We start from the raw sequence: 5,445 nt of genomic DNA, 5'->3' as shown, positions 1-5,445 counted from the left end.
ACAAATGCCTTTATTTATATAAGAATATAATACAACAAGTCCATAATACAATCATCAAATGATTGGCTCTAGGGCTCTAACTAACATGGATAACCAAGATTGGGAATGATTGGCTACAGAATTTTATTGAAGTGAAAATTTTCAGGTGATCTTATCCCATCTTTTTGAATTTAAATATCTATCTTTTGTAAGATTATACTAATATTATTTTATATATATTTATTATAGGTATTGGAGGTTTAAAGTGAAATAGACTTTTTGGGGCTTTTGAGAATGTCAACATTTTGCATATGAAGACTCTAGAGAAATGAATATTTTTTATGCAAATGAATGTTAATTTTATTGGATGATAATTAAACAATGTGATATCAAGTTTAATAATGTGTAGAAACAATCATCATGAACTATTGGATGAATATTTCAATATATATAGTGTTTGATTTTTAATATATTGTGTTTTGATTTTTATTAGCATTCATTAATATATTTATCGAAAATATATACATTTTGATAGATCTGATTTAGTGATACTGTTGTTGTTTCCATTTTAATGATGGTATGCTAAACCATCGTTAAATAATTAAACAACTACCAACGATGGTACATTTAACTTTCATTGTTGTTATTAATCATGAGACATATAACCGTCATTGTTGCCATTAACGACGGTATTGAAACCCATCATTACTATCACTAACGATAGTATCTAAACCATTCATCACTATCACTAATGACGGTAGTAAATACCGTTGTTAAGATCTATTAATGATGGTATTTTGTTTCCCATAGTTAATCAATTCTCGATGGGTAACTTTAGTGACAACCTCCTACGATCTTTTATTGTCATTGATAATGAGCTTTAACGATGTGAATCATCCCTTTAATGACGAAAAATCCCATTGTTAAAGAGTCCTTTTTTAGTAGTGGGGTAAGGTCATAAGTTGTGGAGTAGTAGAAGAGTTTAGATGACTATGTGCGCATACCTACACCCTGAAAGCAAGCAACCTTTTAAAGGGTTGTAGTTGTACCCTTATGTTATGCACGCATTTGACCATGTCTCTAGGAGAAATGGCTATGTTACCCATGTCTTTTGAGAATGACTATGTTATCCACATTCTTTGGGAAAAATGATACGATAAGCCACATAGGATGCAAGTCCCAACCAAGGGTGATCGAGCTAAAAGAGTCGGGTGATCAAGCTAAAGGAATTTGGTGAATCAAGTTGGAGAGGTCGGATGACAAAGTTGAAGGAATCGGATGAACCGAGTCAGAGAAGTCTGGTGACAGAATAGGAGGAGTCGAATGACTTAGGAGGAGTTGGGTGACCACTTTGACCTCCACCTTTGCTTGACTTTTGCCCTATTGATTGATCTTCAACTTGACCCTGCCATGTGTAGGTTTCCCTATCCTACACATCACAAGCCTCTCCCTGAGTCTAGTCAAAAGTGACCCAATTGAGTCTAACTAATTGACTGGTATAATTGCAACTTGACCACTGACTCGTGGATAGGGATGACATGGAATCTCGGATTCACCATGTTACTCTTTGTATGCCTCGATAATACATGATTGCATATCAAAGTCATGATTGGTGTTCCACATCTAGTCATTAATGTCGCCTGACCTGAGGTTGATGCTTGTCAAGGCCACATTAGGATATTGACTCAAGATAACTATTGAGATTCCATGGATTCAGGTGCATGACCCAACTACCTAGTCACTACAACAAAAATATTAAAAGACAATGGTTAAAAATCGTTGTCGTAGGCCCTTTAAAACCGTTGTAATTGGTAGTGTTGTTAAATGTGCGGTAAAAGACAACGGTTTAAAACCATTGTCTTTGACCACATTAGACAACAGTCATGCAACGGATTTAAAGTGTTGTCTTTTAATACCAAAGACAACAGTTCTGCAACAGTATAAAACCATTGTAATTGCCAGTTTTGTAATAATTTTGATCACAGATATGCTTTTGACAACAAATACACTGTTGTCTTTCTTCAAAATTTAGTTTAAAACCATTGTCTTTGCATACTTTTCACAACGGTTAAAAAATCGTTGTCTATATTGATAAGAAAATGCATCGCGAATAGATAAAATAATTTATTTGTACACAAACTGGTACAATATATATACATTCACAAAAACCATTTTCAACATATATACATTCAGTTGTCTTCAATACATCTCTTGTCTCAACCAAAAACTGGTACAACCTATATGTACATTCACTTAAGTTAAGTTTATAAACTTCTACAATTACTACAAGCTATCCAAACATGACCACAAGTAGTATCCAATCATGACAACCACAAAAGATGAGACCACAAAATTAAGGGGGTGTTTGGTTCTCTCCTAGGAATCGGAATGGGAATAGGTATCATAGTATTATGGAATGGGAATGTGTATGAGCTTGGGTATCATTCTTAAAAATGATGTTTGGTTAGTTAAATATTTTCAATCGGAATGAACCTAAATTTCCTTTTTTACCCTTACAGGAAAATAAGAGAAAAAATTAGATGGGAGAGAAAGTTGATTGTGGGAGAAAAAGTTGAATGTGAGAGAAACATATGATGAGAGAAAATGATGAGAGAGAAAGTGTGTTTGGAAAAAATGAAGAGAGAGAAAGTATGATCAGAGAAAATGAGGAGAGAGTGCATGATAGGATAGATTGAGAAGAGAAAAAGTCTGATGAGAGAAAAAGAGTGATGGAAAAAAATGAACAGAGAGAAAGTATTATGAGAGAAAATGAAAGAGTGAGGAGAGAGAAAGTATGATGAGAGAGAAAGTGGGTTGAGAGAGAAAGAGTGATGGAAAAATTGAAGAGAGAGAAAGTATGATGAGAGAAAATGAGAGACTGAGGAGAGAGAAAATATGCTGAGAGAGAAAGAGTGATGGAAAAAATGAAGAGAGAGAAAGTATTATGAGAGAAAATGAACAAGTGAGGAGAGAGAAAGTATGATGAGAGAGAAAGTGGGTTGAGAGAGAAAGAATGATGGAAAAAATGAAGAGAGAGAAAGTGTGATGAGAGAAATACGAGACTAGGAGAGAGAAAATATGATGAGAGAGAAAGTGTGCTTAGAGAAAAAGTGTGATTAGAGAAAATAAAGAGAGAGTGTGTGATGAGAGAGAATAAAGAGAGAGAAAGTGTGATGAGAGAAAATAAGGAGAGAGAAAGTATGATGAGAGAGAAAGTACGATGAGAGAGAAAGTATGATGAAAAAATAAGTAGAAAATATGTAATGGGAGAGAAAGTGTGATAGAAGAGAATGAAGAGAGAGAAAATAAGGAGAGAGAGTATATGATGGGATAGAATATAGAGAGAAAATAAGGAGAGAGAAAGTATCTTGAGAGAGAAAATGTGATGATAAAATAAGGAGAGAGAAAATATGATGAGAGAGTGTGTGAAATTAAAAAAAAATTGAACAAATATACTAAGGGTATTTTTGGCTAAAACTTAATTCACAATCCTATTCCATCAAAACCCAAGGGAGGGGGTGGATTTCATCCATACCCAAATTTTTGGGTTTCATTCCAAAATTTTGATTCCATTCCTATTAACCAAACACAAGGTTTGGAATGAATCCATTTCCTCATTCCCAAACCCATAAACCAAACGCCACCTAAGTTTATCAGACCACAACCATGAAAATTAACTTGTCCTTTTCTGAATAGATCAAGTCAGGATTGTGCAACAATCTTCATGTACTGGTCCTTTTTTTGTATATAGAATTTCATAGACTTAGCTTGCAAACCCAACTTTCTCCCTTTTTTGAAAATAAAATATAGTTAAAGTCATAGAAAAAGTAGAAACATGCATGTATAAACTGATAAACATTGCAAACTGATAATTGAAACGGATAATCTAATAAACCACTACAAACTAAAGTGATAATTAAAACAAACAAGCCCCAAAAGTAGAAAACCAAATTATAAACTTCTTGCAGCTTTGCATCTTTTGCACAATAGAAACCAAATTGTGAAGTACATAAATCTGGACCTTCTGAAATGTTGAAGTAAAAGAATAGTCAAATAAGCACGAGAAATGTTGTCGCTTCACATTTTCATGACTAGTCAAGCAAGTGAGCACGAAAAAAGTTAATGAATATATAAACTTGACATTATATCTTAAACCATATATTATGTGAAAGCAGCTAGAATAGCTAACAACAGCAACAGAAAGAAGGAATCATAGAGGAAGTCATGTACCTTATATCTCAACATTACAGCAGCAACACTGTAGTAAGATCTCAAAGCTTGAGGATGTGCAGTTTGCATAAAAACCACAAAGCAGTATACGAAACTAGTTTCAACATTATTTCTATAAAAAAGCAAGAACAAACTAATCCATTAAACCATCTAAATTGTTAATCACTTTATGCAATCCAGAATATGATTTTCTAAACTGATAATCACTACCGCCTAAACTTACAATCATTACAAACTTAATTAACTGATAATCTGACAAGTGTGTTAGTCCTACAGAAATGTGTTTACGGGCTAATGATATATATGTTTGAACATCTCAAAATCTTAAGATGTTGGAAATCACTTCATGCATTCTAGAATAAGAATAATAATAAAATAGAGATGTTCTACCTGGATGTCCTATACACTAAAGTTTTAATAATCATGATGTTTCCAGGGACATATCTGTTAGGATCAGATTATGTAATTTGCATTATATGCAAATACTTTCCAAATAGATCAAGTCATTGTATGACTTTACATACCTAGTCATAAATATAGTCTTGTATGCATTCTGCCCACTCGGAACGCACTTCATCAATTTCTTCTTTAGAGTACTGCGTTTTGATGAACTGTGAATAAAGACATAGATTATATTAGTAAAAAACAATCAAAAGATGATAAGTGCAAAATGATAAACACAAATATTTGAGAAGATTGAGAATTGAATGTCAAATATTACTATTGATCGAAGTGAATCTCTCTCGATAGTTTCCACTTCTTCAATAATATCTCTCATATATCTCATCACATAAAAATCACATTGTTTCGAATCTGGTTGGCGAGGACCCTATGTTAAAAACAAATTGTAAATGTCTTATATACATGTTTAATTGTTTATAATTTAATCATAAGTAGGCATGCATACCTTTATTACTTCCAATGTAACATGTTTTTTCCCTTTTTTTCCCTTGTTTGAATTAAATAATCTTATGCTCCTTTATACATCAATAAGAATGGACATATGAGAGTTTTACTGATTAAAAAAATGCTTAATAAAATTAAAATATGTACTCACATTTCCACTACGCATTTCCAGTCCTCGTCACGAATGTGATGACTAAGCCAATCCAACAAATAAATTGTCTCCTTATATGGATTAATGACTGTGAGAATCCAATGATAACTATACACAAATCACATAATTATTGCATGCATATTTCTCGAAACAATAAATTAAAACTGATATTATAAGTC

The 5,445-nt window shown here is 32.8% G+C and overlaps 1 long non-coding RNA gene across 1 annotated transcript; it reads right to left on the bottom strand.

Moving 5' to 3' along the window:
- Positions 1-4,733: 4,733 nt before the first annotated feature.
- On the bottom strand, positions 4,734-5,029 carry LOC121993986. Its single transcript, XR_006115520.1, has 2 exons — positions 4,931-5,029; positions 4,734-4,820 (listed from the first exon to the last, which is right to left on the bottom strand). It is a non-coding gene; the product is annotated as an uncharacterized LOC121993986 (long non-coding RNA).
- Between the last annotated feature and the right edge of the window lie 416 nt (positions 5,030-5,445).

This window comes from Zingiber officinale, chromosome 6A, assembly GCF_018446385.1.
Source record: "Zingiber officinale cultivar Zhangliang chromosome 6A, Zo_v1.1, whole genome shotgun sequence".
Taxonomy (NCBI): Eukaryota; Viridiplantae; Streptophyta; class Magnoliopsida; order Zingiberales; family Zingiberaceae; genus Zingiber; species Zingiber officinale.
Note: the sequence above shows the minus strand (reverse complement) of the source record. Positions and strands in the feature narration are given on the sequence as shown.